Source organism: Nicotiana sylvestris, chromosome 11 (assembly GCF_000393655.2).
Source record: "Nicotiana sylvestris chromosome 11, ASM39365v2, whole genome shotgun sequence".
Lineage (NCBI taxonomy): Eukaryota > Viridiplantae > Streptophyta > Magnoliopsida > Solanales > Solanaceae > Nicotiana > Nicotiana sylvestris.
Window position 1 is genome coordinate 142,241,884 of NC_091067.1, and position 23,883 is coordinate 142,265,766.

A 23,883-nucleotide genomic window follows, 5' to 3' on the forward strand; every position below is an offset into this window, starting at 1 on the left:
ATAGATGTGTTATGCGAAGCTAATTGGGCCTCGAAATCTTGGTTCTTTTTCATCATTTGCTCGAACATGCTCTCAATTCTTCCCATATCACTTCCAGACGAACTCGGACCTTGAGAAGGAAAGGGGGTGGATTCTTCGGTTATTGGTACATAGGGGGTCTTTGAAAGCCTTACCCCCGGTTGCCTTGGTTCCCACTATTGTTCTACCCTCCTTGAGTGTTGTTGTTGCCCCAATTATTATTATTTCCATTCCAATTTCCTTGGTTGCTTTGATTACCCCAATTGTTGTTTTGGTTGTTGTTATTCCAATTACTTCCGCCTTGTTGTTGATTGTTCCAATTTCCTGGAGGACGCCATTGTTGATTCGAAGAGTTGCCTCTATTCCCTTGGTAGTTATTGACATATTGGACCTCTTAGCTTTGATAGTCATAGCATTCATTTGAATAACTATCACCATATTGTTGTTGTCATATTGTTCACAATTACCTTGAGGTTGTTGTCATCTTTGCCTCCTTTTTAACATAGACACACCTTCCATTGCATTGACTTGGCACGGGTTTTGGACTTGTTGTAATTGCGCCTTTGCCAATTAATTCATAGCTGTTGTAAGCTTGGCGATGGATTGGCCATGATCATGTAATTCCTTGTGCAAATGGATGACCGTGGGGTCACCTTGGGGCACATTTGCTCGGCTTTGCCATGCCGAAGAGGTGTCGGCCATTTCATCAAGTACATCACATGCCTCTTGGTAAGAAAGTTTCATAAAGTTCCCTCCGGCCAATTGGTTCACAATGCATTGATTCGTGGTGTTGATGCCCCGATAAAAGGTTTGTTGAATCATAGCCTCGGTCATGTCGTTATTAAGGCACTCTTTCACTATTGTTCTATATCTTTCTCGTATCTCGTGCAAAGGTTCTATTGGCTCTTGCTTGAAAGCTAGAATTTCATCCCGAAGAGCTGCCATATGACTTGGAGAAAAGAACTTGGAAATAAATTTGTCCGCCAATTCATCCCATGTTGTAATAGAATGATTGGGGAGCCTTTATAACCAATCCAATGCTTTACCCCAAAGAGTGAACGGGAAAAGCCTCAATCTCAACGCATCCTCGGACACGTTTGTCTGCTTGCTACCCCAGCATGTATCCATGAACCCCTTCAAGTGCTTGTAGGCATTTTGATCGGAGGAACCTGTGAAATACCCTCTTTGCTCGAGCAAGGTCAACATAACATTTGTGATTTGAAAGTTCCCCGCACGGATTGGGGGAGGAACAATAGCACTGGCGTATCCTTGATTTGGTAGAACTCTGGGAGCTACTCTCGGCGGTGCCGGAGGAGGGTCTGGAATATTGTTGTTCTCATTTGCATTTATATTGGCATTTCGGCCTCTCCGTGGAACTTGAGTTAAGACCTCATCTTGTTCTAGATCCTCTACCTCCTCCCCCGCTATCACATTGCTGAGAGGGTCATTTGAATTAAGAGCCATTGTACCTGATAGTGATCGACACAAACAAAATTAGTAAATAAGAAGGAAAGAGAAGTAAAACACAAAACTAACTAAACAGATAGTCAACACCGTAAGCTCCCCGGCAACGGCGCCAAAAAGTGATCGCTGCCGACTCGACACTACACTATGGTAGGAAGAGCGGGTCGCAATAGCTTTTACCTGAATAGAGGTCCGGGATCGAATTTCCATAGGGAGCTAGTAGTGACGTTGTATTTTCTGTCTAGCCTAGAGTTACAGTTGTGCTTCTAATGTCACTTCAAACATTTCTTGAGTTTTTGTATTTATAACCACTATTATAAAACTAAGGATTAAATCTAAATTATGCTAGGATAATGTTGCTAAGTTGTAATTAATGGGAAGAAGAGAACTAGGGTCGTAACATCACCTAGGTGGATAATTGACGGGTAGATATTACTAGGGATAGATTGACATATTTGGGAATTATGCTGAACCCGTTGTACAATTGTGTCCACTCTCACACCTCTCAGTAGAGAGAGTGATTTTGCCCAATTGACTCTCTCGAGACCAATTGGATAGGCCAATGAGACCAAGCAACTAGGGTTCAAGTAGGGTGATTACTCTCTCGAGATTTAACTTGTTAATTGGGACTACCATTTCTCATAGGTCCATCCCAATTTCTTGTTGAGTCAATTTTGGGGTCATACACTCTCTTTCTCAAGAAGAGTTAAACCCACTAAGCTTGAATCAGCGTTTGCAACCACCAATTCTTGAATAAAAACATAAAATCAACCCAAATAGCAAACACTCAATATCAATCTAACCCTAGATGGAAACACCCATCAATTACCCACACTAGGGTTGAGCCACAATCCTAGCTAATGGGTTTAGCTACACATAATTAAGGAAAAAACTGAAGAAATAGATGAAGAACTAAACATATTAATTAATTACTAAGAAGAAACTACAATAATCTATTGTTAATGGGAAGAAAAATATGCCAAAAATGGCTACAACACCAAGCGCAGCTTTCGTCTCAAGTTTCCCAGATAAAAACCAACCCTAATAATGGTAAAATGTTCTATTTATTCTAGGTTGGAAAAACTAGACAAAAATACCCATGCGGGGTCAGTGTGGGCTGCACAAAACGGACCGCGGGCGCACTGGCTCTTGGACTTCAAATGTTTGATAACTTGAACTGGGGGACGCAGACTGCGTGGAAGTGTACCACGACCGCGATGGAAACTGGCGCGGTCCATGCAGTCGTGACCGCGGACCGCGAGATCAAAAGTGCCCTTCTCTGAACCTTATAAATGCGGACCGCACAAAGCAGGAGTGCAGCCGCGAAGCTTCACCGCGGATTGCAAAAATCCTACCGTGGCCGCGTGTCTTTAAGCCTAAATATGTCATGTGTCTGAACCTCTTAGTGCGGCCGCGATCACTGTTATGCAGTCCGCATTAGACCCTTTCTTCTTCAATTCTCTTGGTCTTTGATACTTGAGCAGGTTTCACTCCTTTTTGAGCCGATCTTTGATATTTCGTCACTTTGTCGATCAAACCTGCAATCGAGCACAACTTGTGAGCATTTTGGGACTATTTTGTTTCAATTTATACTCAAAGCATAGGCAAGTAGGGGCATAAACACGTAAAAATCCTAAGTTATCATCAGCCAGCTAGAGGTGGAGGTCAGGGAGGTAGAGGTCGCCCTAGAAGGGGAGGCCAGGCCCGATACTATGCCCTTCCTGCCTGTACCAAGGATGTTGCCTCCGATTTTGTCATCATAGGTAATATACTGGTTTGTCATAGAGATGCATCGGTTCTATTCGATCTAGGATCCATTTACTCTTGTGTGTCTTCTTATTTTGCTTCACATTTGGGTGTACCTCGGGATTATTTGAGTTCCCTTGTTTATGTTTCTACTCCTGTGGGAGATTCTCTTATTGTGGGTCGCGTTTATCGGTCATGTTTGGTTGCTCTTAGTGTTTTTGAGACCAAAGCCGATTTATTGTTACTCAGCATGGTAGATTTTGATATTATCTTGGGTATGGACTGGTTCTTGCCCCATTATGCTATTCTTGATTGTCATGCCAAAATCGTGATGTTGGCTATGCCAGGTGTACCGCGTGTTGAGTGGAGGGGTACTTTAGATCACACTCCTAGTAGAGTTATTTCTTTCCTTAAGGTTCAATGAATGGTTGAGAAGGGGTGTGAGGCGTATCTAGCTTATGTGAGAGATGTCAGTATTGATACCCCTTCAGTGGATTTAGTCCCAGTAGTACGGGATTTTCCCGATGTGTTTCTAGTTGATCTTTCGGGTATGCCGCCTGATAGATATATTGATTTTGGCATTGATCTGTTGCCGGGCACTTAACCCATTTCTATTTCTCCATATCGTATGGCTCCTCCTGAGTTAAAGAAGTTAAAGGATCAGTTACAGGAATTGTTTGATAAGGGTTTTATTAGGCCTAGTGTATCACCTTGGAGTGCTCTTGTCTTGTTTGTGGAGAAAAAGGATGGTTCTATGCATATGTGTATTGATTATCGCCAGTTGAACAAAGTTACAGTGAAGAACCGTTATCCTTTGCCGCGTATTGATGATCTGTTTGACCAGTTTCAGGGCGCATGGGTGTTTTCTAAGATTGACTTACACTCAGGTTACCATCAATTAAATATTCGAGAGCCAGATATCCCGAAGACCACTTTCAGGACTCGGTATGGTCATTACGAGTTCCTTGTTATGTCAATTGGGCTGACCAATGCCCCAACAGCCTTTATGCATTTGATGCACAGTGTGTTCCGGCCGTATCTTGACTCATTCGTCATTGTCTTTATTAATGATATTCTGGTGTATTCCCGGAGTCGGGAAGATCATGAGCAGCACCTGAGGACAGTACTTCAAACCTTGAGAGAAAAGAAGTTATATGTTAAGTTCTCAAAATGTGAGTTCTGGTTGGATTTCATGGCATTCTTAGGCCACGTGGTGTCGAGTGAGGGTATTCAGGTGGATCCGAAGAAAGTAGAGGCAGTATAGAGTTGGCCCAGACCATCCTCAGCTACAGAGATCCGCAGTTTTCTTGGCTTGGCTGGTTATTACCATCGTTTTGTGGAGGGGTTTTCATCGATTGTAGCCCCTATGACTAGGTTGACCCAGAAGGGTGCTCTGTTCCACTGGACGGAAGAGTGTGAGGCGAGCTTTCAGAAGCTCAAGACAGCTTTGACTACAACCTCAATTTTGATATTGCCTATAGGTTCGGGGTCTTACACTGTCTATTGTGATGCCTCGAGGATTGGCCTTAGAGCGATTTTGATGCAGGATGGTCGGGTGATAACCTAAGCGTCAAAACAGTTGAATTCATGAGAAGAATTATCTTTTCCACGACCTTACAGTTGAATTCACGAGAAGAATTATCATATCCACAACCTTGAGTTAGTTGCCATTGTTCATGCCCAAAAGATTTGGCATCATTATTTGTACGAGGTTCCTTGTGAGATTTATACTGATCATCGCAAAAGGATCTAAATTTGCACCAGAGGAGATGGTTAGAGTTGCTGAATGACTATGATATCACTATTTTGTATCACCCGGGCAAGGCCAATGTGGTGGCCGATACCTTGAGTTGCCGGGCAGAGAGTTTGGGAAGTTTGACTTATTTACCAGCATCGGAGAGGCCTGTGGCGATGGATGTTCAGGCCTTGGCAAGCCAGTTTGTGAGATTGGATATTTCGGAGCCCAGTCGAGTTCTAGCTTGCGTGGTTTCTCGATCTTCCTTATTTGATCGTATCAGGGAGCGTCAGCATGATGACCCTCATTTTCTTGTCCTCAAGGACAAGGTTCAGCACGGTGATGCCAGAGATGTGACCATTGGTGATGACGGGGTATTGAGGATGCAGGGTCGGATTTGTATACCCAAGGTTGATGGGCTTCGAGAGTTGATTCTAGAGGAGGCCCATAGTTCGCGGTATTCTATTCATCCGGGTGCCGCAAAGATGTACCAAGATTTGAGGCAGCACTATTAGTGGAGGCAGATGAAGAAAGATATAGTTGGATTTGTAGCTCGGTGCCTCAATTATCAGCAGGTGAAGTATGAGCACCAAAGACCAGGAGGGTTGCTTCAATGGATAGAGATTCCGGAGTGGAAGTGGGAGCGAATCACCATGGACTTTGTAGTTGGGCTCCCACGGACTTTGAGGAAGTTTGATGCCATTTGGGTAATTGTGGATCGGCTGACCAAATCCGCACACTTCATTCCTATGTGTACTACTTATTTTTCGGAGCGGTTGGCGGAGATTTATATCCGGGAGATTGTTCGACAACATGGTATTCCAGTTTCCATCACAGATAGAGCTACTCAATTCACATCACAATTTTGGAGGGCCGCTCAGTATGAGTTGGGTACTCAGGTGGAGTTGAGTATATCATTTCACCCTCAGACCGGCGGACAGTCTGAGTGTACTATTCAGATTCTTGAGGATATGCTTTGTGCGTGTGTAATTGAGTTTGGAGGGTCTTGGGATCAGTTCTTGCCATTGGCGGAATTTTCCTACAACAACAACTATCAGTCCAGCATTTAGATGGCACCGTATGAGGCTTTATATGGTAGGCGGTATAGATCCCTAGTGGGTTAGTTTGAGCCGGGTAAGGCCAGATTATTGGGAACAAACTTGGTTCAAGATGCTTTGGAGAAGGTTAAGGTGATTTAGGATAGACTCCGTACAGCCCAGTCCAGACAGAAGAGCTACGTGGACTAGAATGTTCGTGATGTTTCCTATATGGTTGGAGAGCGGGTTCTGCTTCGGGTTTCGCCTATGAAGGGCGTTATGAGATTTGGGAAGAAGAGGAAGTTGAGTCCAAGGTTTATTGGCCCTTTTGAGATATTGAGGAATGTTGGGGAGGTTATGAGTTTGCCTTACCTCCCAGCCTGGTAGTGGTTCATCCGGTATTTCAAGTATCGATGCTTCGGAGGTGCCACGGTAATCCGTCGCACGTGTTGGATTTCAGTTTAGTCCAATTGGACAAGGATCTATCTTATGTTGAGGAGCCAGTGGCAATATTGGACAGACAGGTTAGAAAGCTAAGGTCAAAGAATATTGCATCAGTGAAGGTTTAGTGGCGGGGTTAGCTGGTCGAGGAGGCGGCCTGGGAGACCGAGCAAGATATGCGCAGTCATTACCCTCATCTTTTCACTACATCGGGTATTCTCTATGCTCATTCGAGGACGAACGTATGCTTAAATGTGGGGGGATGTATCGACCCGGTAGGTCATTTTAAGAATTTATGCCCCGATCCCCTATTAATTACTTTTCCCATGTTTGTTTCTGCTATGGTGAGTTGCCGAGAGGAATTATTGGGAGTTTCGGAGAGTTTTGGGACACTTAGTCCCAAAAGGAGAGCTTAAGTTCTAGAAATTTTACCGTAGTTGGAACAGTATGAAGATGACCTCGGAATGAAATTTTGATGGTTCCGTTAGCTCCGTTGGGTGATTGCGGGTTTATGAGCGTGTTCGGGTTGTGTTTTGGAGGTCCGTAGCTAATTTAGGCTTGAAATATCGAAAGTTGAATTTTTGAAGGTCCGGTTCGATAGTGAGATTTTGATCCAAGGCTTGGAATGGAATTCCGGAAGTTGGAGTAGCTCTGTAGTGTTGAATGTGACGTGTGTGCAAATTTTTAGGTCATTCGGATGAGGTTTGATAAACGTTTTGATCGAAAGTGTATTTTGAGAGTTTTTGAAGTTCTTAGGCTTGAATCTGATGCTAAATTGGTGTTTTTGATGTTGTTTTGAGCGTTTTAAAGATTGAATCAATTGTAATATTACGGTCTAGTTCGAACTTAGGTTGAACAATAGTTTTACCCTCGATCGTACCCTTGATCCAAAGCCAATTGTGAATGAAGAACAACAGTAAAGTAAGAACTTTGTAATAGCTAGAAAGCATAAAAATGAATTTGTATTGCTTTGGTATGCGTTTTACAATGTGTGTTATCAAAAAAATACTTTTCCTTTATATAGCAGGAAAGTTTCATCCCTATTACAAGTCTAAAAAGGTAAAAATTTTCTTTTCTCGTTAATTACTGATCTGTAACCGATATCGAGCGAGATTCGTGCCGTGATATCTGGTTAGGTATGGATATCACAGTCCTATGTCAGTCGTGCATAACCATTTGCCATATTTCCCGAGGTCTTAGAGCTCGTTTCGAGTCCGGGGAGCATTGCTTTACCACGCCCGACGATGAGCACATTGTTCACCTTTCATGGGTCTCGATATGAAAGGCTCCCAGCCTCGATTCCAACCTCGTGCGTCCATGCCCTTCTTCTGCCTTCTTTACAAGAAAATCGGGGTATGCATTTTTCCCGATTTTAACCGCATACAGATAGTCCCCTCGTTTCCGAATAGTAGGTTCGTCAGATCGAGGGGAAATGAATAGATGATCCTCGGCTTCTTCCATCGTACGTTATAACTGAGTTGATGGGTAAATCGAAACGTCCCATCAGTCGCATCGTTGTGACTTTAGACATGTGTCGTTCATAGGTTGGCTATATTCGAATATGAAACATCGCGCATTGATTGCATTTTCCCCTATGTAAGCTTCGACCTTTTACACTTCTTTCACTTTCCGATCCTAGCTTTTACCTTCAAATTTTCTAGCGGCTTTTAACTTTTTCAAATCTTCACACCCTACTTCTTGAACCTTCATATCTTCATCTCTGAATCTTTAAACCTTCATATTTCGTTCTTTAGATTTCCAACCCAGATCTTCATATCTTTATCCCACCTTCAAACATTCATATTGGTTCTTCAAATATTCATATTATTTCTTCAAATCTTCATATTTTCCCTTGAAATCTTCATATTTTCCCAGATCACGATGGCTATAACTTCCAAGTCCGAGCCTCAGCAGGGTGAGGTAGCCGCTCCTGAGGTGGCTCCAGAGCCCCCCATAGAGAGCTTCATACCCGGGGGCTTCTCTATCGGGAATGACTTCAAGGTCGAGAAGGCCTCTAGCCAACAAGACCGAGGCGAGAGAGCATCGAGATACATATGCTCTATCACCGAAGAAACCCTACCTGTAGTCTGAGTGGACTGTAAGTGGGAGGGTAAGGACGTGGTCGTCCCTAGGCCCAATGACGATATAACTATTTACGTGAAGGGGTATCTGAGTGTTTTCACATACCCATTCACGCTCGCCTTTGTAGATCCCGTAGTTCTTGATTTCTGCAAGAGGTACGAGGTGTGCCTTGGGGAAATCCTCGCATCCTTCTAGAGGATTGTGATCCTCTTGCGCTATATTGTAAACAACATCGAGTATCCCAGGTTCAACCTCGACCACCTACTCCGCCTATACAGTCCTCGAATCTTCTGAGAGTGACTGATCAAGCTCTTCCGTCAAGAAAGCAAGGCTCCTTTCTCAAGTATTGACGAGGATCGGGACCAAGGTTGGCAGGAGAGATTCGTTCGGGTGAAAACCGAAGTCCTGGTTCCCCCTCAGTTTCTGTCATTCCCCGAGGAGTGGAACACATCCCGTAAGTATTGTCTTTCTTGGGTATTTCTTCCTTTTTATTTCTTTTTCGCATCGCTTCTGTTTGTGGTCGTGCAGCTGTTGCTTAAGTTCCAGATGCAATATCCCGATTGAAGGAGTGGATCAAGGAGATTTCTAAGCAGATGCCTTACTCTAAGCTTGCATGCGTAAACTTTCAAAGGGCAAATAGGAGGCTATTTTCATGGTGAGGTTCTTCCCTGAAATAGTTACCATTACACTCTTAACTTATATAGTGCTAACTTTTCCTTTTCTCTTACGGGTCTGCCTAAGACCACTGAACTTAGGCTGCTTGATAAGGACAAGGATTCGTCTTTGCCTGTCGAGACCTCCATATCGGGACATCATAGGGCTTTCGTAAAGGAGAAGAAGAAGAAAAAGAGAAAGTCCTCGGGTTCCCTGGACCCCAAGGGGAAGAGGAAGAAGAGGGCGTAGTGCAGGCCCAGAAGATGACGAAAAAGGCGACGATCGAGAAAGGCGACGACCGAGAAAGGCGACCACGAGGTCGATCCCCTTCTGGCTCGGGAACTTGGGGAGATGGGGGCTTCTACCTCCCATGAAGCCACTCATATTCTGATGGAGATGACCGGCGTCATTGACATCATTGAGACACCCTCCTATACCGAGTCTATACTCGAAGAGGCCAAAGTGGGCAAAGAAAAGTCAAGTGAGGGAGTACAGGGTTCAGATGATCCCCTCAACTCCTTTTTCAATGGCATGGACATGTCCACATTGGAGGATTTTTCCGGGCTAGGTCACCTGGAGATCCCAAAGAAGGACATTCCCTCGGGAGCTGGCAGGCCGAGTTCGAGCCCAAAACTAGTGAAGCAATTTCCCACACCGAGCATGGACCCAGACGCAAGAGAACAATCATTCTCACAGTCCCGGAGGATGCTCAGGTCCTATCTACTACGGTGGGCCTAGCCATCTACATCCTATGCCTGGTGACCGAGGAGAACCAGGCAAAGATGAACGAGGTAGGCACATCAAGTCTTTTCAACGAGTCGCAACAGGCATTGAACCGGTAATGCGACAACACTTTTATACTCTTTATGGATTCCACTTAAGTTTTGATGTCTCTTACTACTTTCGTTGTTTTATGGGCCTCAGTGCTTCACCATGAAAGCTTTCTCTATTAGCACTTGGAAATCAGCCAGTTTGAGTTCGAGCTCAAAGACCAAGCCCGGAAGAAGTACATGTACATGCTTCTTAGTGAGCAACAGGACGAGGCCCTTAAAGACCTCTTGATTCTCAATGCTGAGCTAGAAAAAGCTCAGAAGGAGGCCTTGACCCTGAAGTGGGAACATGCCGGCCTGGTTGAAAAAGTAAATGTCTTTAAAGCTAAAAATGAAGAGCTAGTCTTGGTGACTAACAACACAACTTCGGATGTCCAACAGAAGAATGACTTGATTGACCTGCTCAGGGCCAAGATGGGCGAGACCATGGCCATGGCCGAAGGGTAGAAGGGCAGGATGGACCTACTGGCTTTGGAGAAGGAAACTGAAAGGGCGGAGCTGTCATTAGTCAAGCACCAACTCTGGGTGGTGAAAGACAAAGTCGATACGTGGTCTCAGCTGAATGATTATCTCCGAGCACAACTGAGCTCGGTCATCGCAGAAAGGGATGTCCTCAGAATAGAACATGCGGCAATGAGGTCCAAATTGGACACACCCTCTACTGATGCCGAGGAAATGGTGGCCTAGTACAAGGCTGAGGTGGAGGCAGCCGAGACTTGGCTAAAGACTAAGATTGAATATATGAAGCGGCTGCCCCGAAGAGAGACCTTCAAAGAGATCCACCCCCGAGGCTTTGACTTATCGGCCGAGATCAAAGAAGAGAAGAAGCTTGAGCTCGAGGCAAAGGAGTTGTACGAGCCTAAGGCTCTGAGGGTTCCGATGGCTCCAAGGGATCTGAGGGCTCTGACGTCTCTGGCGATGAGTCGGGCCCCGGTGAAGACCAGGCGTAGATGCCTTAGTACTTTTTCAGTTTTTTGTTTTTCCTTATATATATTTTTTTTGTTTATTTTGAGGTCATTTTTATTGGGCCTTTGTAAATATATTTTTGGATATATATATATATATATGTGTGTGTGTGTGTGTGTGTGTGTGTGTGTGTGTGTGTGTGCGCGTGAAAGTTTCCCTTTCTGGTAATATCGTGTCTTTACTTTTCCAGCATTTTTTATTCGTGTATTGTCTTTGGTGCCTTAGCATATAATCAGATGTAGTTCTAGATTCATTTTTCATAAGTTCGAAAGAATCTCGACTTCAGTGCAACTTTTTTTGCTCGTGGTTTTGGATTCTCGATAATAATGTAGGTTCACAAGATGCTTAAGTATTTTTAGATGATGTGTTTGCCAAGGGTAACCCTTAGTAGGTTTCGATTTTTTTTTGTAAAGGCCTTACTTTTAGGTTATGGGCGTCGGATGTCTCCGAGCCAATTTTAAGGTGGTCTTAGCTTTTTGTATTTGGGCACCACCTAATAGGTTTGGTGCCTCCGGGTTTAGTAGCACGGGTCGTCTGAATTTTCTTCGGACGATAGTCCCCGAGTTGAGGTATCCCTTAGGCTCGATAGTCCCTGAGTAGGGGTATCCCGTTGGATCTAGGATCCGAAACTGAAGAAGCAAAAAATGCATAATAGAAAAGCGGGACTTTCTTTCATTTCTCAGTGTGCAAGTACATGATTGAAAGCGAATAAAAACTTGTGTCATGGCTAGAGTGGAATATGTGAGCACGGTTCATACAACCGCTTATCCCTTATAATGATTCCTAACCACCAAGCCTTAGCTTTTAGCATACAAAGTTTTCTTTTTTCTTTGCTAAAGACTTTAATACGAGGGCAATGGCCCCCAGTATTCGAGGTCGAACTCGTGAGGGCTTGGATACTGTTGATATGAAGTGAACGATCATTGACTTCAGTTTGAAACCAATCTTTGAATCTAAGTTAGCATGTTTTAATGTTACCTCGTTAAAAACCTTGCCGAAAAACCCATTTTGGGATAAAATCAGTTCAAGGGAAAAAGATCGCAACACGCGCTTTCATACCTAATAGTCACATCCATCCTTGGCCGTTTACCTGTAAATGTTGGTTCGATTAATAATATGATTAAATAGTAATTGAGTTCGTACCTTAGCAGTAGTACCTCTTTAAGTGTGCCACATTCCAGTTATTTAGTAGTTGTACGCCATTTCCCGCTTCGAGTTTGTACGAGCCTTTGTCGGTTATTCTGACAACTTGATATAGTCCTTCCCAGTTCGGTCCGAGCTTTCCCTCGTTTGAGTTTCTGGTGTGTAATGTTACTTTCCTCAACACCAAGTCCCCGACTTGAAAGTGTCGGAGGTTGGCTCTTCTGTTGTAATACCTTTCTATTCGATATTTCTCGGCGGTCAACCGAACCAGGGTAGCCTCCCGCCTTTCATCAAATAGTTCCTGGCTCGTGATCATGGCCTCGCCGTTTGGCTCTTCTGTCGCATATTGTAACTTGAGGCTTGGCTCCCACCTCGACTGGTATTAAGGCTTCGACTCTATAAATAATTGAAAATGGGGTAGCCTCGGTGCTAGACTTTGAAGTCGTACGATACGCCCACTTCGGGTAGGATCTCCTTCCATTTCACTTTCGCACCGGTCAACCTCTTTTTTAGGTTTTTGAAGTATAGTCTTGTTTGTTGATTCTGCCTGCTCGTTCTCAAAGTGCTAAGGTGTCGATAGTATCTTCTTGATCTTGTGATCTTCGAAAAATTTATTTACCTTGTTACCGACGAATTGTTTTCCATTATCACAAACAACCTCGGCCCGTATCCCAAATCGACATATTATGTGGTCCCAAATGAAGTCAATGACTTATTTCTCTTGAACCTTTTTAAAGTCATGAATAGTATGAATTGAGATTTACCGGGTGACCATGGTAGGGACAAAATCGAGTGGAGCATTTCTCCCGCTTGGTATATCATTGGGCGCATTTCCGTACGAAGTCCTTCGCATCTTTATCCATCTCAGTCCAATAATGGTCGGCCCAAATCAGTCTCCAAACCAAAGATTATGCCCCCGAATTGTTCCCGCAAGTGCCTTTGTGAACTTCCCTCAAGGCGTATTTGGTCTTTCCTGGTCCTAAGAATCAAGCTAAAGGGTTGTCGAAGGTTCTCCTGAACAGTGCCCCTTCGACCAAGCTAAATCTGGTAGCCTTAGTACGCACGACTCTCAATTCTTTGGGATCCGAAGGCAAATTTTCGGTCTTCAAGTAATCTATATACTTGTTCCTCCAGTCCCAAGTTAGACTTGTTGAGTTTACTTCGGTGTGGGATTTTTCTATCACCAACTTCATGAGCTGCACTACTGTTCCCGAACTGAATTCATTGGCATCGACCGACGACCCCAAGTTAGCTAGAACATCAGCCTCGCTATTCTGATCTCGGTGTACGTGCTCCAGGGTCCATTCCCTAAATTGATGCAGCGTTACCTATAATTTGTCCAAGTAACCTTTGCATCCATTCTTCTTTTACTTTGAATGCCCTGTTAACTTGGTTTACCACGAGGAGAGAGTCGCACTTGGCTTTGATCACCTTGGCCCCAAGGCTTTTAGCCAATTCCAGACCTACAATCATGGTCTCATTGTTAGTCAATTTCACAGTTCTAATAGATATCCTAATTACTCTTCCCGTAGGCAGTTTTAATACGATGCCAAGCTCAGACCCCTTTGCGTTCGAGGAACCGTCCGTAAAAAGGATCCAGTTTCCCGAGGTAGTCCCCAAGGTCAATAGTAATTCCCTCTCAACTTCGGATATTAAGTCCACCATAAATTCTGCCACGAATTCTGCCAAAATCTAAGATTTCCTGGTGGTTCGAGATCGATACTCAATATCGTACACGCTAATTTCGACAGACTATTTGGCCAACCGGTCCAAGAGCACAAGTTTAGGCAACATGTTCCTCAGGGGGTAAGAAGTTACGACATATATGGTGTGGCATTGAAGGTATGGCTTTAGATTTCTAGATGCACTTAGAAAAGCGAACGCCAATTTTTCCAGGTGAGGATACCTTGTTTCGGCCTCGCCTAGAGTTCTACTGACATAGTAAATAGGAAATTGCGTAACTTCTTCCTCTTGAACTAAGACTCCAATTACCGCCACCTCAAAAACTGCCAAGTAATGGTACAATTATTCGTCTGCCTTCGGAGTGTGGAGCAGTGGCAGACTCAATAGGTACCATTTGAAGTCTTCCAAAGCTTGCTAGCATTCTGGGGTCCAGGAAAAGTTATTCTTCTTCTTCAACAGTGAGAGGACCATTTAGCTTTTGTACGAGGACCTCGATATAAACCGGCTCAAGGTGGCTATACGCCCTGTCAGCCTCTGAACGGCCTTGGCATTGTCCATCATGTTGATGTCTTCTATGGCTTTGATTTTATCGGGATTGATCTCAATCCCTCGGTTGGATACCATGAACCCGAGGAATTATATATATATATATATATATATATATATATATATATATATATGTTTTTATGGATCGGGCTGCACGCCGCAACGATATTTATATAAACATGGATCGGGCTGCACATCGCAACGATATGTTGAATCGGGCTGCATGCCGCAGCGATATAGCGCTTGGGCTATAGGATCCCCTCCGAAGTCTGTACACCCCCAGTGAGCACATTCGACTATATATATTTACGAATCGGGCTGCACGCTGCTGCAGTTATTTATATGAGATGTCTACTGAGCGGGAGTGCTGAGTGTGAGTGCTGATTGACGAGAGTTGAGTCACGAGTGACTGAGAGGCTTGACGAGGGGCCATATATATGAGTGATACTTTACCTGAGGGGCTTGTTTATGAAATCACTGTTTTCACTCTTCCTTTATACTGAGCCTCTATTGAAAAATATTGAACAAATATTTTAAATAACTTTCATTGAAATTGGAGTTTTTACGAGATGTTCGGAAATTGAACTACAGATTTGACTTTGATATTTCTATTAAGATTCTATGTTATAGTATGTATATGATTTTAAATGCTCATCACGGCACTCATCCTTTATTTACTTTGGTTACTTACTGAGTTGGCGTACTCACATTACTCCCTGCACCTTGTGTGCAGATCCAGGTGCCAGAGCCTCCTAGTGAGAGCTGATCTTTGCCTTTAGAGTATTTTTCGGAGATTTGCAAGGTAGCTGCACAGCGTCCGCAGCTCTGCCTTTCTCCTTCCTATCCATAGTATTTTATATTTCAGTCTTATCTTGTATTAAATAGACAGTATTGGGTTGTATTGTGGCTCATGACTAGTAACACGAGGATCGGGCGGTGCTGATGTATTTACGTATTTTTTTGCTGTGAATTTTTGATATATTAAAATGAAGGATTTGAGATTACATCTGATTAGAAATGAATTTACAAAATACCTTTATGTTGTTAGTGTTGAATCGGCTGGCCTAGTATTGTGATAGGCGCCATCACGGTCGGGGTGGTTTGGGGTCGTGACATTGCCCAACTACGAGTTAGGGTCAAATCCACTGGGAGTTATAAGGGGTGTCATGAGTATATATTTGAAGCAAGTGAATGGACTACCTAAAATTGCACTTCCACAACTGAGTTTTGATTTCTACTTCTACTATTACTCTAATAATTGCAAGTTAAGGAAATAGACTAGAGATGAATGTTTTTTTGGTATTTTTCCAAATAGTTTAAAATCCTAGGGATGTGACTATAACCTAGGTGTTTGCCTAATGGGTTAAATACGTTAATACTTATTTTGTTGATTGGGGTGTATTATAGCTCTCAACTCTATGTTACCCACTTAATACCTCTCGGTCAAAGAGTGATTTTGCCTAATTTGGCTTTTTCAAGTCCAAATGTGTATCAAGAAAAATAGTTTATATGAGCTCAAGTCGGGTTCTTACTATCTCTAGTTTGAATCCTTTAATTAGGCTAATCAATCTCTCAATTAACCCAATTACATGTTAGCCAAGTTATCCTAGACTAGGTCCCTCTTTATCAAGTAGATACTAAGTCAAATAGGCATGCATCAAAATTTGAAACCATTAATTCTAAAATTGAAGCATGAACTAAGCTAAATAATCAACACCCATTCATAAACAAGTATTAAATTAAATACACATAATGTTTACACACTAGGGTTGGGTCACAAATCTAGTAAAAATCTAGCTACGCATAATGGGGATTGAAGAAAATAATGAAGAAAATCTAATTAAACTCATAATGAAAGATTAAAATGATGAAATTGAATGTTTAAACACTAAAATAATGTAAAACTTCCTAAAGTAGTAAAAAGAAACGGCTACAACAACTTTTAATGATCAAACTTGACCTAAATTTTTGAAACTTCTCTATTTATACTAGGCCAAAAATCGCTGAGAAAACTACGCCTTGGAAGGTTCTCTGGCCGCAAAATTCCATGTACAGTTCGCAAATTTCTTCAGTTAGCAGGAAGGAGGATTCTGCAGCCGCACATTTCTGGAGTGTGGCTGCAAGGCAACTTCTGCGGCCGCACAATTCTTGTGCGTCCGCACTTCTGCAAGGGCATAAGGACTAGGTCTTTTGAACATTCTCTGAACTTGAAAATACTTGTTAGTGCATACCCTGTTTTGCGGCCACACAATTCATGTGCAGTCTGCACAATTGTCAAAGCATGTTGGATTCTTTAGTTTGGGTTGCGGCCGCAAATGGAATTCTGCGGTCCGCAATTTCTTCTGCGGACCGCACATCTTTGCTTCTGCGCTCTTAATTGCATTGTGCTTCGGAACACTCCTTTTTTATTCGGATTTCATCATGGGAGACCAAACTTCCAGCATTCCTACAATTTGCACAATTTCATTAGTTTTGGGAACACAATTCAATACTTTCGGACTACAACAAAAGCAAAAAGGTGTTAATAAGCAGTCAAAATCCCTACTTATCGCCAGGTATACCTTCCGATCGGGTAAGTGTTCGATCAATATGACTTGCTTCAACTCACCGACCGTCGATTTGGTGGCATCGGAATCATCAAGAGTTATGAAAAATCCAGGAACTCCGTAATCAACCTCCTCGTCTACTCTTTGCTCTTCTGATTCGGTCGGGACTGATATCGGTGATTACTATTTAATTTCTTCTATCCTAGTCGGCTCCATGTTCTTTGATGTCAAGACCACGAGCAATGAGACCACCTCGTCGACTGCGAACATCTCCTTTGCAGCCGGCTGCTCTCCATAGATCGTTTTGATTCCTCCCGACATAGGGAACTTCAGTGCCTGGTGTAAGGTTGAGGGTACCGCCCCCATTTATGAACCCATGGCCTTCTAAATAGGGTATTGTACCCCATGTCCCCTTCACGTAAAATTTTGTATCTTGGATTGTCCCTGCGGTGTTCTTTCTCGTTTAATAGTTTCGCATGCCATGTTAAATCCATTCAACACCCGGACCGCGGCACTATTTGGTCTTACAACCCCAACTGCTCTACGACCGTCTATCTGATGATGTTGGCCGAGCCACCTGGATCAATCAACACACGTTTAACTCGAGATATATTGATAAGTACGGATATTACTAGTGAATCATTATGAGGATGTGCGATGCCTTTGGCATCCTCGTCGCTAAACAAAATGGTTTCATCGGGGACGAAATCTCAGGTGCGTTTTTCCCTTGTGATGGATACTTTAGTGTGCTTTATCATTGTCCCCTGGAGGACATAGACCCCTCCAATGATCATGTTGATTACGTGCTGAGGTTCTTCTTGTTCGTTCAGTTTGTTAAAGTCCCTATCCCTAAAGGGGTTTTTGCTCGATCACTCAGAAATTCTCGGAGGTGCCCGTTATTAAACAACCGGACAACTTCCACTCTTAATTGTCAGCAGTCCTCGGTCATGTGGCCATGAGTGTCATGATACTTACACATCAGGTTAGGATCTCTCTAGGTAGGGTCGGACTGCAATGGTCGAGGCCACTTGGTTTTCTTGATGCGCCCAATTGCCGATACGATGTTGGTTGCATCAATATTGAAGTTATACTCTGATAATCGTGGTGCTTCCCTTCCCCCGATCAGCCTATCAAAACTATTTTTGCTCATCAGACCTCGGTTATTGGACTCTCGATCGCTTCTCTTTTCTGTGGAGTTGTGCCCGGACACGTTTCCCCTTTGATATGTGATGTACGGTTGATACCGATCTAGGACCGGCCTTGATTCATGATCAACGACTCTCTTAGACTTGTCATAGATTCTGATAGGTTAAACGGACCCATAAGGGGCTCCAAAGTGGTCATCCTCGACTCTGATTTTTGAGTGGTACTTATTGTGGACATCGGCCCAAGTTACCGCTGGTTACTCAACCAAATTTTGTTTTAGCTGCTGCGAAGCCAAGTAGCTTCAAGGGTTAGGTCCTTGAGTGAATGCCTGAATGGCCCAATTATCCGCAACCAGAGGCAAGTCCATCTGTTCCATATGAAACCTTGACATGAACTCCATGAGCATTTTGTTGTCTCTTTGATTAAACTTGAAAAGGTCCGATTTTCTGGTCTCGACCTTGATGGACCCGGCATGAGCCTTCATAAAAGCATCAGCGAGTATAGTGAACGAGTCAATAGAATTTGGGGGTAAGTTGTGGTATTTTCCCAAACTTTTTTAGTAACACCAACTTGATTTCATCATCTTCTAAGTTGTTTGGCGCATGTGTAGGAAGTCACATGCTCGTTCGGATCCATGGTTCCATTATAATTTGGAATATTGGGCATACGAAACATCTTCGGTATTAGCTTTGCTGTCGCGCTCGGAGGGAAAAGCTTTTGGACAAATTTCATGGAATCCGGTCCTTTCAATATCAGGGGTTCTTTCGGGATTTGATCGACCTTGAATTATATGTCTCCACCTTGTTGTTTGCCTCAATTTTCTTTTCACCTGATTCCACTCATTTCGTTAATGATTCAAGCATTTTCATTACTTCGGGACTGACATCGGACTAAGCTTCACCTGGTCTTTCGGTGATCTGCTTAATTCTTCGTGTGTTTTCCCCCGGGCTCAACTCTATTAGGGATGCGGCTTTGATTTTGCAGATGCGCTATAGCCACTTGTTGAGCCTACAACATTTCGAAGATTAATCGTAGGCTAACCTCGTCGCCATCGAGCACTCCTCGAGTCGTTGGTCGGGCTCCTCCGTGAACATTGTTCTTAGAAGTAGTTGGCAGGTTGGCGTTGATGGCCAACTACGAGTTAGCATCGACTGGGTTTGCAACTGGGACTCCGTTGGGATCAGCAGGGGGCATATTGTTTCTAGGCATCATATTGTTATTTTCGCCATGATGGCCAAACTTAGCCTCAATGTTCAAGTGAGCCGACTGAGAATTTGACATTTTTAAGATGACCTGAAATTGAGACCTTAAATAACAAGTGTAAAATAGAGTGTATTATGAAGATTTGTATCAAACCACCATTAATATCCTTAGCCCCACGGTAGGCGCCAAACTGTTTACCCTTAAAATGGATAACAATTGAATGTACTCGGTTTTAAGGATATATGGATAGATTCAACATAAATAATCAAGAATGTTATATAAACGAGTTAAAGACAAAGGAATAATCAAACCACTTGTGACGTTAAGGCCGGACATGGATTAAAGCTAGACAGTAATTTTGCCCTCGACCGGACCCTCAATTCAAAACCAATTGTGTGTAAAGAAAAAAAGTAAAATAAGAAATTTTCAATAGCTAGAGGGCAGAAAAATAAATTTGTATTGCCATGGTTTGCGTGTTACAATATATCCTATTGAATAAAAAGTTTCCCCTTTATATAGTTGGAGAGTTTCAACCCTACTACAATTTTAAAAAAGGTAAAAATCCTCCTTTCTCGTTAATTACTGATCCGCTGCCGACGTCAGGCGAGATCTGTACCATGATATCCTGTAGGGGGCGAATATCACAGCCATCTGCTAGTCATGTGCAACCGTTGCCATGCTTTCCGAGGGAGCTCGTTCGGGGTTCGGGGAAGTGTTGTCTTATTTGGCCCGATGGTGAACACTCCGTTTAAGCCTTGGTACGAGAAGTTTCCAGCTTCGATTCCAATCCCATATAGTCACATCCTTGCTTCGTTTGACCCACCGGAAAATCAGGATATGTATCAGCCCCGTTTTTACCCGTGTACGCTGCAGCTACACACAAAACTGAACTTATAACACAAAATATAGGCCGTGCTACGGTAGGATGACCTGAACAGATCTTATTTGTGTTTTGACGTGCAAATCAAATTGAAGAAGTCCTTTAATAGACCCAAATATTGCAGAGCATTTCCAATAACAACTACATTAAGAAACATTAAAGGAAATAATATCAGTAAGCAAATATCAACAACTACTAGTTGATGGTAAACTTGAAAGCAAAAGCAGCTGAATTCCAACCTTACAACAACCAACAATAAAAAAATTCAGTGTAATTCCATAAGTGAGATTTGGAAATGATGTGTGTACGCAAACCTTTTTTTTTTTGTGAAGACAGAGATGTTATGTTTGTAAACCCTTAGCTTAAAAAAAGCATGATCACAATAAATATGACAAAGTAATACATAATTGGAGAAGCTATAGAAAGAGAAGCAATAAGAACAACCAGCAAATTCGTAACCTTATTACAAGAAATTCGCAAGATTAATTTGTCTTGAATTGTGGGGAGAAATGGTCCCAAAAGCGAATTTTCCCGTTTTAATATTAGCTAAAAACCCTAAAAGGACATACGAAAAGGTATCCATTCAAGATCCGACATCTTTTTTACAAAAAAAGGCTAAAGTACTAAAAAAGAACCAAACAAATATTGTTTAGGATGTTAATATCACGAAAAGAGACAGCTTAGTAAATATTAGCCATACACATGTACACATATATCTTGTCCAACTCCAAGAATAGGCCAGACCAAAGATTATAATCAAGTGTTATAAATAGTTTGTACATTGGATGTTCATGTTGTGAATATCATAGTTTGTTCATTGGATGCTATATTGGATGTCCATGTTCTGGATAGCTTAAAGATTAAATCTCCTACTTTATGTCCATCATCTTTACTTTTTATGTCTATAAAAGGCTATGTAATTACAATGGAAAGATACACCAAAGTGAAAGAAGAAAAGACTTTCTATCTCTTCTTATTTACATTTTACTGCATTGCTTTTATTTTATAACACGTTATCAGCATGAAGCTCTAATTTTATTCTTAACTCCCGCTAAGTTGAGCCTTATTTTATTAAGGTATGTATCATTAATCATTTTATTTATGGTAGTACATATCATATGCTCATTGTTTGCAGATTACTTGTGCTCTTGTGCATCTTAAATAGTTTAAGTACATTGCAGTGATAAAATAACTATTTCCTTCCGTGCTCAACTCTCAGAGAACCTCAAAGTCATCAAACTAGCTATGCACTAATGACATACTTATAATATTCATGGACTCCCTCGATCAAAACATATTTTTAAGGCATTTTGAAGAACTGTGAGAAATGAATTGACAAGCAATAATTTTATAGTTTAAGTACTTTATATTTATTGGAACATATAAATAATGTTAGTCACGTTCAATTCTATTAACACATATATATCAATAATATAAAGTGAAATGAAACAGTATGTAATTTCTACTTTATGGCAAGAATAAAATGAAATAGTAGATTGTTAACATGATATAACTCTATTTTCATTTCTTTTACCTTAATCGTTTTGTTTTCATTAATTGTTTATTATTATAATTATTTCTCTAACTTATTCTTCTTTTATGATAGTTTTCACTATGTCAAATTTATCAAAACTTGAATTTGTAGCACTTGACATCACCGGGAGGAACTATTTATCATGAGTCCTTGATGCTGAAAACCTTGACGGTAAAGGTCTTGGAAATACTACTATATAAGGAAATGAAGCATCAAATCAGGATAAAGTGAAGTCCATGATTTTCCTTCGTCATCATCTACATGAAGGGTTAAAAATTGAATATTTAACCGTAAAAGTTCCACTTGAATTATGGATTAATTTGAAGGATCAATATGACCACCTAAAACTTACGGTATTACCGAAAGCTCGGTATGAGTGGATACATTTAAGGCTGCAAGACTTTAAAACCGTAAGTGAGTATAATTCTGCTATCTTTAAAGTAAGTTCTCTATTAAAATTATGTGGAGACATTATCACAGATGATGACGTATTGGAAAAAATATTTTCTACTTTTCATGCTTCAAATGTGGTGCTACAACAACAATACCATGAAAAAGGTTTTAAGAAATATTCTGAGTTAATCACATGCCTACTTGTGGCAGAGCAGAATAATACTCTATTAATGAAAAATCATGAAGTCTGTCCCACTGGGTCAGCTCCATTTTCGGAAGTGAATGTTGTAGCAGCATATGATAAGTTTGAAATAAAACAAAATAATTACTGTGGTCGTGGACATGGTCATAAACATGGACGTGGCATGGGACGAAACAATTATTGTCATTATAGTGGAAATAAATTGGAGAACAATAAGGGTTCTCAAATTAATCATTCAAAAGGTAAAACTATTATGTGTCACCGATGTAGTATGAATGGTCATTGAGCACGCATTTGGCGTACGCCAGATTATTTTGTCAAACTTTATCAAGCCTCCCTCAGAAAAAAAGAAAATAATGTGGAGGCACACTTGACCTTTCAAAATAATGATGATGAAGGAAGTCCCTCAAATAAATATGATTCTAAGGCACATCTTGCATATAAAGATGATGATTTTGGAGGCCTAACAAATATTACTCATTTAGAAGCTGGAGACTTCTTTGAGGATATTGACTGAAGAACTAATCTTCTTACTGGAGAATGAAGCTATAAAAGTTGTTATTTTTATGTTTGCAACTAGTTTATTTTTCTTGTGTATTTTCCTAATGCATCATGTGTTGCTAGTTTCTACATTCCTAATGTATTTCTTAATGTTTTTTTTGTTTGTCTTTCATATTTCTTATGATGTATTTTTTGTTTTTTTTATGAAGAATATGAAAACTTCCTAGTCTTCAGTTGGACTCAAGATTAATAAAGATGATATATGTCTTCTGGATATTGCTACAACACACATTATTTAAAAGATAAGAGATATTTCTCTTATTTGATAATGAAAGAAGTGAATGTTAATACAATATCCGCTAGTACAAGATTAATTGAAGGTTCTAGAAGAGCCAATTTATTAGTACCAGGAGGAACAAATTTGGCTATTGATGAAGCACTATATTGTAGTAAATCTCAAAGACTAAGTTTCAAAGATATTCGACCAAATGGCTATCATATTGAGACTACAACTGATGAAAAGATTGAATATCTTTATATTACTACAATAATGTCCGGTAAGAAATATGTGCTTGAAATGTTACCTGCTTTTTCCTCCGGCTTATACTACACAAGTATTAGCAGGATTGAAACACATGCCGTAGTAAATGAGAAGTTTACTAATCAAGATAATTTTATTATTTGGCATGACCGGTTGGGCCATCCTGATTCTAATATGATGCGTAAAATAATTGAGAATTCACATGGACATGCAATGAAGAATCAGAAGATTCTTCAATTTAAGGAATTCTCTTGTGCTGCATGTTCTCAAGGAAAATTAATTATTAGACCATCAACTATTAAAGTTAAGATGTAATCCCCTGCATTTCTGGAACGTATACAGGGTGATATATGTGGGCCCATTCACCCTCCATATAGACCATTCAAATATTATATGATTTTGGTAGATGCATTACAAGATGGTCACATGTGTGCTTACTATCAACTCGCAATATGGCATTTGCGAGATTGTTGGCTCAAATAATAAAGTTAAGAGCACAATTTCCAGATTATGCAATTAAGACAAGTCGTCTTGATAATGCTGGTGAGTTTACATCCCAAGCCTTTAATGATTATTGTATTTCAACTGGGAT